Here is an 11,943-nt window from a genome sequence, read left to right as displayed (position 1 = left end):
TAGAGGGTGGTAGACACTGTTCTTGGTCCTGGGGATAATAGTAGGAAAAGGAGGGTATGAGTCTGACCCTTACAGATTATAAAGCGTCCAGAGGTTTAAGGACAGTTAATCGGGTGACATTAACCCGGGATGAAAGTTGGAGGAGGCTAGGGGAAATGCCAGCATAGGAATAATGAATTCAGGCTTGAGGGGGGTTAGAAAGACTTCCTGGGACCACGTTGCCTGTGTCTCAATGAGAAAAACAAGCCAGAATTAAGAGACCAAGAGGAAAACTCATATTCTAAGCACAGGGGACAGGCAGGCAGCTCCTGACCAACACAGCAATTTTATGTTTCAAGGCTCTGGGTATTGTACCTCTTCCTACAAATGGATAAAGAAAAAAGTGGACTTGGCTCTCACTGCGATACATACACTAATACATAGTTCAGTAAATTCCCTGGTTGAAAAATCAGTAATTCTGAGCCTTAGGAACCTCTGTGCACATAAACAAGACTCCCTTCCTGTACTGTAATAGCTTCAACATACATTCAGATCCAGGCACGTATCACACAGGCCTTGGCAGTGGGAGGGTAAATAAGAGATTAGCATTTGACTGAACAGGACATGTGTTTGCAGTAGACTCAGTGTAATCTATCTGCTTACACAGACCATCAATTTTTCCTCAAGGAGAAAGAGCGCAGTCCACATTTGTTCCTAAACATCTCAAAGCACGACCTTCCTGTGCCTTTAGGAGCATCCTTAACAACACGAACACCCATCACAGTTAATAACCGTGCTTGCAACACGTCCTTTCCACAGAGTCAGGAATATTGGAGTACTAGGTTTCTGATGTTTAGAAATAAAGTGGTGGAGGAGATAAAGGCCACAGATTTTTTTTTTTCTTTTAAAGCAAAGAATCTGCTTGCTGGTTTGCCCAATTCCTTCGGTGGCTAATTGGCTTATAAACTCAGCACCCAGAGCTATCACAGGGGCCTTTGTTTCTCCCAGGAACAAAGATGAAAATGTTTCACAGCACCCTTATCGGGGCAGCTCCGGGGACCGTGCAGCCAGGAAACGCTGCGCAAACCAGGTGAGCTAAGCAGTCTATTGGCTCAGCCCAAGAAATCCCAAGTCACAATGCTCTCTGTGCCTTGAGTTGGAAGGACAGCACAGATGAGAATTTGCTAACCATGAAAGGGTCCCTTCGCTGGGGGGACAGTGCCTCAGTACGATCCAATTCTCATACATGCATGTGTGTGCACGGTGTGCATGCACACGCAGACTTACATGAATGAATGGGCAATTTAAATGCCAATGTTCCCGTTTTTTGGTAAATAAAGCAGCATCTTTGAACAGCTGAATTTTAAGTGGCTTTTTGGGTGTTTTTTTTTTTTAATTGAAAATAGATCCTTTTTCATACAATATATTCTGATAATGGTTCTTCCTCCCTCTAAGTCCTCCCAGTTCCTTACCAGATCCACACCCCCTTTTTCTCATTAAAAAACAGGGGCATCTAATGAATAATGAAATCAAATAAAACACAATAAAGTAAATCATAATAGGACAAGGCAAACAAGAAAAAGAGCCGAAGAAAAAGCACAAGAAACACAGACACAGAGAAACACACATTCCCACACACAGGGATCCCCTTAAATCACAAAACTGGAAGCCATAAGTTATACACCAAATACCCTTATTCGACATCACCAGACAGCCTCTAAGATGCCACTGAGTTCTTTTTCCGTTGGGCGTCTACTTCTGGGCACGCAGCCTACCTTAAGGGTGTGGTTTCCCCATTTTTCATCTGTAGGTGGCTATTAATTGGAGACAGCTTCTGGGTTAGGGATGAGGGTGTGTGTCCCTTCTTTAGAAGATTTTTCTAACCTCTTGATAGTTTTGGGGCTATGTAAATTGCTTTTTACAGTGGAATGTGTATTTGTATGAGTGAATGTAAACGTGTACATTCTTATCTGTTTTTCATTTTTAATGTATATTTACAGGAGTTTGTTTCGTGGACATGTAACTGTGCATAGATTCACAGAGACTCGAGGTTCATGTCAGGGATCAGCCTTGATTCGTCTTCTATCTTACTCACTAAGGCAAGATCTCTTAGTCAAACCCAAGGCTCACTAATATAGCTAGTTTCACTAGTCAGCTCGCCCTGGGGATTACATGCCTTCCCACAGAGGAATTACAGACAGGCCGCCACATTCACCCAGCGTCTACATGGTATCTGGGGTCTGAACTCCTGTGATGGGCGAAGCCAGTGTTTGAATCGCTGAGCCATCTCCCCACCCCTGGGGTAGAATATCTCTTAAAGCAACTAGGATAATACGAAGAGACAACTTCTAGACTGTGTCTGGCTGTGTTTCGGAGATTTAATCCCTGCAACAGTGACCGTTGCTTTCGATGTCCAGGAGAGGAAAGGTGGCTAGCCAGTCAAGCCCACATGATTGTGCTACTTCTTCCTCTGCCCTCCCTGATCACCCTAATCAAGGTGTTTGATCTTGGTGCTGGTCTTTTGGGTTTTTTTAAAGATTTATTTATTTATTATATATGAGTACATTGTAGCTGTCTTCAGACACACCAGAGAGGGCATCAGATCTCATTACAGATGGTTGTGAGCCACCATGTGGTTGCTGGGAATTGAACTCAGGACCTCTGGAAGAACAGTCAGTGCTCTTAACCACCGAGCCACCTCTCCAGCCCCGAGTTGGTGCTGCTTAAAGGCCGCTCTTACATGGTAAACTTCAAAGCAGAAAGCTGAGGATTCTGGGATTGCCCAACTCAAACCTAGTGCCCCACGGGTCAGCAAGCAGAGGCACAGCCCCAGATCAATTCTGTCAAAGGCCTGTGCTGTGTAGAACAATGGGAATGGGGGAGGGGGAGTGGATATCAGCAAACAGTTCATACTACAAGGTCATGATGACACTTCGGGGATTTTCCTCTGCTTCTTGTCTTGCTTATCCTAACCCCTGTTTAATCCTGTCTGCCAACCTGGAGGACACACTTCAAGATCCCTTCCAAGATGTCTCACACAGCTGCGTCTGTGGTCCACAACTGCCACATTGGGTGGTGTTCTCTGCTTCACTGGGAATTAGCTTAGATGGCCCTTCAGAACCATAGGCCATAGTGAGTGTTCATTGTCTTTAAAACAGTGAGGTGTCGCCTTTCTTAAATGGGATTGCTAGCCTCGAGGCCTGGGCCTGACCAGAATGAGTGTACGTCTGTGGTTCATTTGATTTTTCCCTTGGCTGGAATGCACTGGTTTGTCTTGGAACTTTTTGGTTGATTCTGTCTTTGGCGTCAGAGGGTGGCTATGGCCTAAATACATGTGTAAAGACTGAGCATGGTCAGAAAGACAGTTAAGTGCAGGATGTCTAGTAGGGGCTGCTGGCCTTCAAAAGCTGGCGGTGACACACTCGGGCTGTAAAGCTGGGGGCCAGTGCACAGGCTCCCTGTCCCTTATGTGCCTCTTCTGTGCAGCTAGAAGAGTAACGGCACTTACCAGTGACAAACATAATGTATGCCCCAACGGTAAAAGCGGGACTTGGTGTGAATACCAAGGGCATGTGAAACAAACCACTCATTAGCCAGAGAGTCGGCAAGGTGATTCAGGAGACAGTATACTGGGCTGGTGTGCATATATTTCGAAGTCTGTGCTGTTTCTCCCTGAGAAGTACAAAGACTAAATTTGTACTTATGCCTGCACAGGACAGATAGGAACAGACTCTGACACGAGATGAGCCCTACTGGTACAATGATGGTTCTGCGGAGTCAAATAAGGCTGCTTTCAGTCTACACCCATCAAGAGGCCATTTTGCTGTCGCCGTATTCTCAGTGTAAATGATCCAGATGAATAGGAAACACTACGTTTCTAAATATGTCTTAATTAATATCTATTAACATTTCTTTTTAACTTGCAGTGATAAATTACTTTTCACTTATTTAAAATGATTTTCTACAGGCAAAGGATATAGTTTATGTAGCAACAACGATTGAGGATTTTTTTTTCTTCTTTTTTTTTTTTTCCCGGAGCTGGGGACTGAACCCAGGGCCTTGCGCTTCCTAGGCAAGCGCTCTACCACTGAGCTAAATCCCCAACCCCGATTTTTTTCTTCTTTAGTCGGTGCTGGAGTCCATGTGCAGTGTGAACTTTAACCCTAGTCCAGGAGATAATATTTTAAACAAATAGTTTTTATTTTTTTATTTTTAAGGTCAACTACAGTCCTTTTCTCAAAATGTTTTAAAGCAGTAAAAGATTATAATAACAACATTCTCCACGAGACTGAAAATGGACCTTTGCGTTTGGTTCAAATTTAAGAAGAGTTAGGGCCCTTAAAATCCTCAACAATGAAGGAGAGACAGGATAAACAGCCATTCCCAAGGCAGGACGGGCTCAGCGACCCACCCTGGGTGCAAGTCAGCGAAGCCTTACCTGCGTCATGAAGAACCCTTCCCCGGGCAGTTCGTCTTCATACGACTCTCGAGTTTGCAGTGTTGGGTGTGTGTAATCAGGGCATTCCTGATAAGCAAATTTATTTGCAGAAAGTTTGGCTCCCTGCACTTAGGTTCTAGGGGGTCACTCTGCCAAGCTCTCCGTTTCTTTACTCCATGGCAAATTTCAGAGCCAAGGACCTGTCCAGGCACAGATTTGAGAAAAGCCTCAATTCATCCACTCTGAATGAACCCACTGAGAAGTGTTTATCCCCAAATCGCTCCATGCTTTCCCTATCAAGCTTCTGTAGCAATGGACGTCAACTGCAGATAATTTACCAAGAACAGCGTCCCTGTGTTAGGGGAAAGCTGGAACGTCTGAAGGACATTCATTAGAACAGCAGGGGGTGGGCTGGGGCTGAAGACAGGACACAGGCTGTGAGGACAGGACGCAGATGACTTCCCTCAAAATACGTGAACGTTCTACTTTTAAAAAATTATTGTCGCGAACCATCTGTGGCAGGCAGTGTTTGAAATATCTGTCATGTCTAGTTCCCACACATCCTGGTACTCGTGCGTCCTTGGGTAAGAGACAAGCAGGTTACACTGAAAAGAATCACACGGGGAAGAGGGCATCTTAATGAGGTGACAGTGTACATGGATGACTGCAAACAGCCTACATAGGACTTAGAAACGGATCACATCCTGTCTAGGAAAGCATGCATTCGTGACAAACACAGGACTATGTGTGGCATCTGCCCAAAAAGCAGTAGGAAACTGAGGCCTTCAGTCCAACAACCCACCCAGGCCCAGATCCTGCCAATGACAGCAAAGCCTGCAAGTGGCCCTTTCCCCAGGAAAGCTCAAACCCGGTGGTAATTTCATGGCAGCCCCATGGAGCCAGCCTCAAACTCATGACTCAGGGCACAAGACAAAAGGTGTCTTCTAAGCTAGGAAGTGTGAACTGGAATCAGGTAGCAACGGTTAAGGAGATCACCTGGAAAGGCGGGAAGTGGGAGGTCAGCAGGCGCTAAGATATGTGTATTCCTTAATGTCTGTCAGCCAAAGGCAGCGTCACAGAAAACTGTAGTTTGCTAGTGCACTGCATTCACAGAGTCATGACCTAGCTGGACACTGGCTCCCGTAAGATGTGCCCCAATCTACCTCTTCACGTTTGAAAGGTTCCTATGTGTTCTTTTTTTTTTATTTTATTTTTCTTCGATGTTTTATATATTTACATTTCAAATGCTATCCCCTTTCCTCCATCTTCCATACCCCCTACCCCTGCTTCTATGAGGATGTTCCCACTCCCACCCACCCACTCCAACCTCAACACCCTGGCATTCACGAGCCTTCACAGGACCAAGGGCTTTTCCTCCCATTGATGCTGGACAATGTCATCCTCTGCTACATATGTAGCTGGAGTCATGGGTTCCTCCATGTGTACTCATTGGTTAGCTGGAACCATCCTCATCTGTATCAGTAGAGCTGGCAGAGCCTCTCAGGAGACATCCATATCTGGCTGTTGTCAGCAAGCACGTCTTGGCATCAGCAATAGTGACTGGGTTTGGTGGCTGCACGTGGGATGGATCCCCAGGTAGGGCAGTCTCTGGATGACCTTTTCTTCAGTCCCTGCTCCATTTTTTGTCCCTGCCATTTCCTCTCATGAGTATGTTGTTCTCCCTCTTGCCCACGGTAGGGCACCCAGAGGTCTACAGCACTTCTCCTCAACCTTCCTAAAGCTGTGACACTACAGTACAGTGACCCCAACCATACAATTATTTTCCTTGATACCTCATAACTGTAATTTTGTTACTGATATGAATCATAATGTAAATATCTGTTTTCTAATGGTCCTAGGTGACCCCTGTAAAAGGGTTGTTCGGTCCCCAAAAGGGACTAGCAGGTTGAGAACCACCATTCTAGAGTTTCACTGTTAGAAACTTGACAACCATTCTCAGAACAATACTTTCAAATATGTCATAATGACTATGCCAGACACTGAACTAATCATGGCAGATCAACAAAAGACACACACTTCTTGATCTTAGAAGGCTCACAGTCAAGTGGGGAAAGCCACGTGAAAAGGAACCATGAAAATTAAAATAAGCAACAGTCCCAAATGCTGGCAGAGATATGAATTACAACACTCATAAATTAGTGGGAGTGGGGAAAATGGACAGACACTTTGGAAAACTGGCAGTTCCTTAGAAATTGACACATGCTTCTATTCCATGACCCCATTGGTGGACACTTAGGGGTGTATTTACATGAGGAAAATGAAAACATGTGTTCTGAAAAAAGAAATAAAAAAAACCCTCTCACATACGCAAACATTCTTGCTCATAATGGCGCCCGAAGAGAAGCAACCCAAATGTCCATCAGCAGAAGAATGAGTGGACATGTGTTCATGAAAGGGAATGTTGCTCAAAAACTGAAAATCAATGAGCCTGACGCGTGGCCGATATCATCCCTTTAGAAACATTCTGAAGGGTAAAAGAAGGAGAGGCATTGCTACTCTGAGTTCTATGACATTCAGGAGCTCACAGCGCTAACCTTGGGTGGCTAGGCCAATAGGAAAGGGAATAGGAAGAAACTTGCTGGCCAATAGATGCCGGTGGCCAGGTCGATGGTTATATGAATGTGTGTATTTATCGGATCTCATCAAACTGTACCTGGATGGTACATGCACTTAACTCGATGTAAATTTTGCCTCAACTTAAATATTAAAACAACCACAGCAAAGCAAAGCAAAATAAAACACAAAAAAACCTCCGGAAGATAGATCTCAGTGACAGAGTACTTAACCAGCATGCATGAGGTTCTGGGTGAAATCCTGAGTAACGGGGGTTGGGAGGAATAAAAAAATTAAATACAGTACAATGAAATGAGTTGACAGCCTCAGGAATCCATTAGACATAGGTTCCTGGTTCAGTTCAGGTTTTAAACTCCACATACTGTGGCTGGAGCAAGTGGCTTCTTCCTGCTGAGCTTCCTACCCCTCCCTTGTAACACAGGACAAAGGGGCTTTTCCCAGGGCCACTGTGAGCAGTGAAGGATTCTATTTTTATTTAGCTGAACAGCTAACACACATGTGCAGTGCTGGAAACAGAGCCCAAAGTGTGTTCATGCCAGGTAAGGGTTCCACCTCAGAACTGCATCCAGAGCTGTTAAAAAAAAAACAAAAAACTGAAGAGACAAGATCTGTAGGATATTAAGCCCAGTGCCTGACATGGTACCCAGAGAAGGAGTGGTTATCTATCCTCTTAACTAAAAATAAAAAGCCATGAATGTGTGCCCCGTGTTAAGTCACACACAGATAGAAAAGCACATGGATGACCAAGTGGGTTTCAGGAAGTCTGAACAAGCCTCCGAAATAGGATTTTGACCAAGTGGACAGAAGGGTGAAGAGCATTGGCCCGGGCACCTGAGTGAATCAAACCAGTTCTCTCATTTTCTAGGTTAGGCAGCTTTCATGGAGCTCAAGGAACCAGAAGCAGAAATTCACCGATTTGTACTATGAAGAGAACATTGTGTTGGCCTCTCTAAAAGGGAGAAAGTCATGGATATGTGGGTCATATTAGATGTACAGTTCCATTCAGCCAACTAGGAAAGCTAGGCAAAGTTACAGAAGTGCCAGGACTGGCTTGGCTCACTGGCACTGGATGGTGGCTGGTAGGGTAGATGAGTGAGGTGGTGAGGTTTTAAGTAGGCTGAGATGGGGATGGATTTGACATCTGGTTGTCATGTGGCCTCCTGAAGATTACCTCATCCATGGCATCAGTTTTCTTAGTTGTGAAATTCCCAAGGAAGTCATTTTCAGGATTAACCAAGATAACCCACGTGAACGCATCTACTGATAGACAAAGCAGAAAGTAAATGTCAGAGACTGGGGAAACCCCCCCAGCTCACAGAAATGGCTATGGGAAAAGCCAAAGACCTGAACCAAAGGCTTGAGTAAGAGTCTGAAACTAGAGGAGATAGATAGATGCCCTGGCTACAAGCTGTGGTGCTACTGCCCACATAGGCACCATTAAAACACCTAGTGCTTTGCAAAGAAAACGTCACTGCTAGCATATAAAGAGTTCAATATTTTAAAGTCACAAAGCAGTCACATAGTAAAATCCAGTAACTGCCAAGGGGGTCAAAACTCCCCTAGGAGAGACAGTTCAGTGGGCAAACTGCCTGGCACGCAAGCATAAGGACCAGAGTTCAAATCCTCAGCATTCATATAAACTATACAAAATACAGGGCATGATGACCTAGCTATCTACAACTGAGGAAAGTGCAGGAGACACCTGCAGCTGCTTGCCAGCCAGGCTGGCTAACTCACTGAGCTCCATGTTGGTGAGAAACACTGTCTCAAATAAATAGATAATGAATGAATGAATGAATGAATGAATGAATGAATGAATGAATGCAAGCTCCAGGTTGGTGAGAAACATTGTCTCAAGCAAACATAGAAACAAACAAACAAAAAATGCAATAGAGATTACAATAGAGGAAGGCAAACAATGTTGACTCCTGATCTCCACGGGCACAAACACAAATGTAGGAACAAACATGCAAACATGCACAAGCATGATTGCATGTGGCTGTGCATGCACGTGCACACATGTGCACACACTGGGGGTGGGGGGGCAGAGAAAGACAGAGTCAGAGACAGAGAGAGACAGAGAGAGACAGAGAGCCAGTCTCCTAGCAGAAAATAAGCAAGCTGAATAGCCCAGCTGCCTCTACAATGTAACACAAAGGCTGGTGGGGTCAGCTCAGTGGCCATCTGCTCTCTGCTTTCCCAGTGAACAGTCAGAACATTTAAAGAAGTATTTTATCTAAATAATTCATTTGGTAGATGCTGCTTTCCTGCGATTTTAATCCGGGGAAACAATGTCTATTCTCATCAATCTTCAGGTGCCTGCGCCACAGTCAAATTTAGGGTTTCAATTTTTCGCTTCTGGCAATAATTGCATAGGTGTGCTCTTTCTTTTGTTTGCTATCTCTTCCCTGTGTTTTATTCAGCTTCCAGAAACACACAGAGTATGTCATCGCTGCAGAAGAGCGATTTGTAAGCCTGCCAAGTGCTGCTCCCTAGGAGCGCCACAGACCAGCCCTGTTATAAGAAACCTCTTAAAATACACAGCTGAGGGCCACACTGGATCTGCTGTTTCCAAAACAAGGAGTTTAGATTGGGTGCAAACAGACCCACACTGAGGAAATGACATGCTTTAAACACATCCCATATTTCAGCAACAAGAAGTAGCAAGTGCCTTGCCTTGGGTAATCTCCACAGGTGAAATTGACCAGTCAGGGGAAAACATTTCCCGCCTTCCCTGCCTGTCCAGCCCTCTAGTCCCTCAGAATGCTGCTGTACCCTGCATCCCCTTAGGCCCTTCTTATTTGAAGCACAAGATACCGAGACCACGGTCTTTGTCAAGTTCTCTTCAGCAGCTAGATGCTATAATCGTGGATGTCTAAAGACAGTTACAGCAGAAACCTCTGTGTGGCTATCTGACTGTTTCTCTCTCAACACAGACAATAAAGAAACTGCAGACCAATTGAGGTTTACCTTCTCTTCCCCAAAGCCAATCCCACCCCCGGAAAACAATTAAACAAAATCTGCACCATTCCGCTGGCATTTTCTAGACCCTAATGACAGGCTTCCAACCGTCCTCGGGAAGACAGACGTTGGTGTGGCTGGCAATCCACTCGCTGCCGTTACAAGGGTAGAAGGTTCTTAACCTTGGAGACTACTGTTTGTTTTAGATGAACCCAATCAATAACTCACGAAAACTGCCACGAATCGAGCGGAAACATGGCATAGCTCATATGAGTTCTCCCAGGGAGTGCTAGCAACAATCCTTCTGTCTATTCAAACATACACAAAGCAGAAAACAGCTGTCATGGGGCATGCTGGGAGGACGGTGAAAAGGCAAAAACAGTAGCCATCAAATAAGCCTTGTATGTACCAAGCATCAGATAACAGCCAAACCGAAGTGTGATTGGAAGCAAACACATCCACCATGTTTATGGGTTATCCCAACCCCTGCTCACCCCAGTTTCAAGGCATAGAACTTCCCAGAGGTGGGGACTAGGAGAGGGAGGGCAGGATCATTTCAATAATTACTTCCCTCCACAAATATTAACTGGAGCCTATGAAAGGGATCTTACGTAAGCAAATGCAGGTGTGGGGTTCTGTTTGATGGTCTGAATTGCTGTGGACATGAGAAATCGTTTGACTTCATCTTTCATAGATCTATCCCATACGACAATCTTTATGCTTAGAGAACATTTTTGCATGAGACATGCATTTTCTTCTGCTTTTACTTCTACCAGTCTCTATTTAACAAAATAAACAAGTAAATAAAACCAACTACCACAAGATATCAAGAGGAGCCATTACCATTTCAGGGTTGTTTTTAGGCAAAACTATTCTAAGTTGCCGAAGAAGTAGAATTGTTTCATAAGGCAGGGGGTGGTCAAGCACAAAAGCAAACTTTCATTACTAAACATGGCTGGCCTCTGTGAGGGAAGGACACATGCTGGGCTATGGACAAAAGGTGACAATGAAGAGGATAAGACAGGCTGAGGAGCTGGGTTTCAGAGGATGAGACACCACAGAAAGGAGAGCTCCAGGACCCCCCAGTGCATGAGAATCACACACAAAACACCTAACAGTGGTATTTCCTTCCTTTTCCTTTTCTCTTCCTTCTTTTCTTTTTATTATTATTTTTAAAATAGGATCTCGCTATGTAGCCCTGGCTGCTCTGTGAACTGGTTATGTAGAACAGGCTGGCCTCGAACTCATGGAGATCCACCTGTTCTGGGATTAAAGTGAAATTATGTCTAGACAGTCTTTTATCTCCCTCCCATCTCCTTCTCTGCTGTTTTTTGGGAGGTTGGTTGGTTGGTCAGTTGGGTTAGTTGGTTGGTTGGTTGGGTGGGTGGGTAGTTGGGTGGTGGGGTGGCTGGTTGGTTGGTTGGTTGGTCAGGGTCAATCCGTGGGTCAGTTGGTTGGTAACGTGGTCAGTCTTGGTTCTAGAGACTGAACTCAAAGCATCACAAATGCTAAGTGTGTGCTCTCCTACCAGCATATAACTTTCCCCCAAATGTGCTTCCTTTTATTGCAATTACTAGAAAGACTTTAACACATGGAATTCATGTTTCACAATAATGGCAGGTGATTCCTCTAAAGGAAAAGCGGCAGGTGACTTCTGCAGGTGTACGAATGTTTGACACTGCAACAAGACATTGTCTTCTACAAAGTTCATGCTCAAGATTTGTGTAATCAAGCTATCCAACCCCACCCCACCCCCAAATTTAGAAAACTCATAACATTGTAAATAAGTTGAAGATTTTGTGTTGAGCCGTAGTTTAGTTTTTCTGGGGTGCGTGCCCAAGGTTATACATACCTGCTGGGCTATGGGAATACCTACACACCAGTAACAGTTTAAAACAGACCATCTTCATTGGCCATTTCGGGGAAATTGAGTAGTTAGCTCAAACACATGTGTAGTTATGACCTATGGC

At 44.7% G+C, this 11,943-nt stretch overlaps 1 protein-coding gene across 2 annotated transcripts in view; it reads right to left on the bottom strand.

Annotated features, from left to right (window-relative positions):
- The window catches only part of Ust (uronyl 2-sulfotransferase), a 296,926-nt gene that overhangs the window by 200,853 nt on the left and 84,130 nt on the right, over positions 1-11,943 (bottom strand). The gene's annotated exons all lie outside the window — the stretch shown is intronic.

The sequence above is a fragment of the Rattus rattus genome, chromosome 2, assembly GCF_011064425.1.
Source record: "Rattus rattus isolate New Zealand chromosome 2, Rrattus_CSIRO_v1, whole genome shotgun sequence".
In the NCBI taxonomy this organism is placed as follows: Eukaryota; Metazoa; Chordata; class Mammalia; order Rodentia; family Muridae; genus Rattus; species Rattus rattus.
This window is presented reverse-complemented; position numbering and strand designations above follow the sequence as displayed.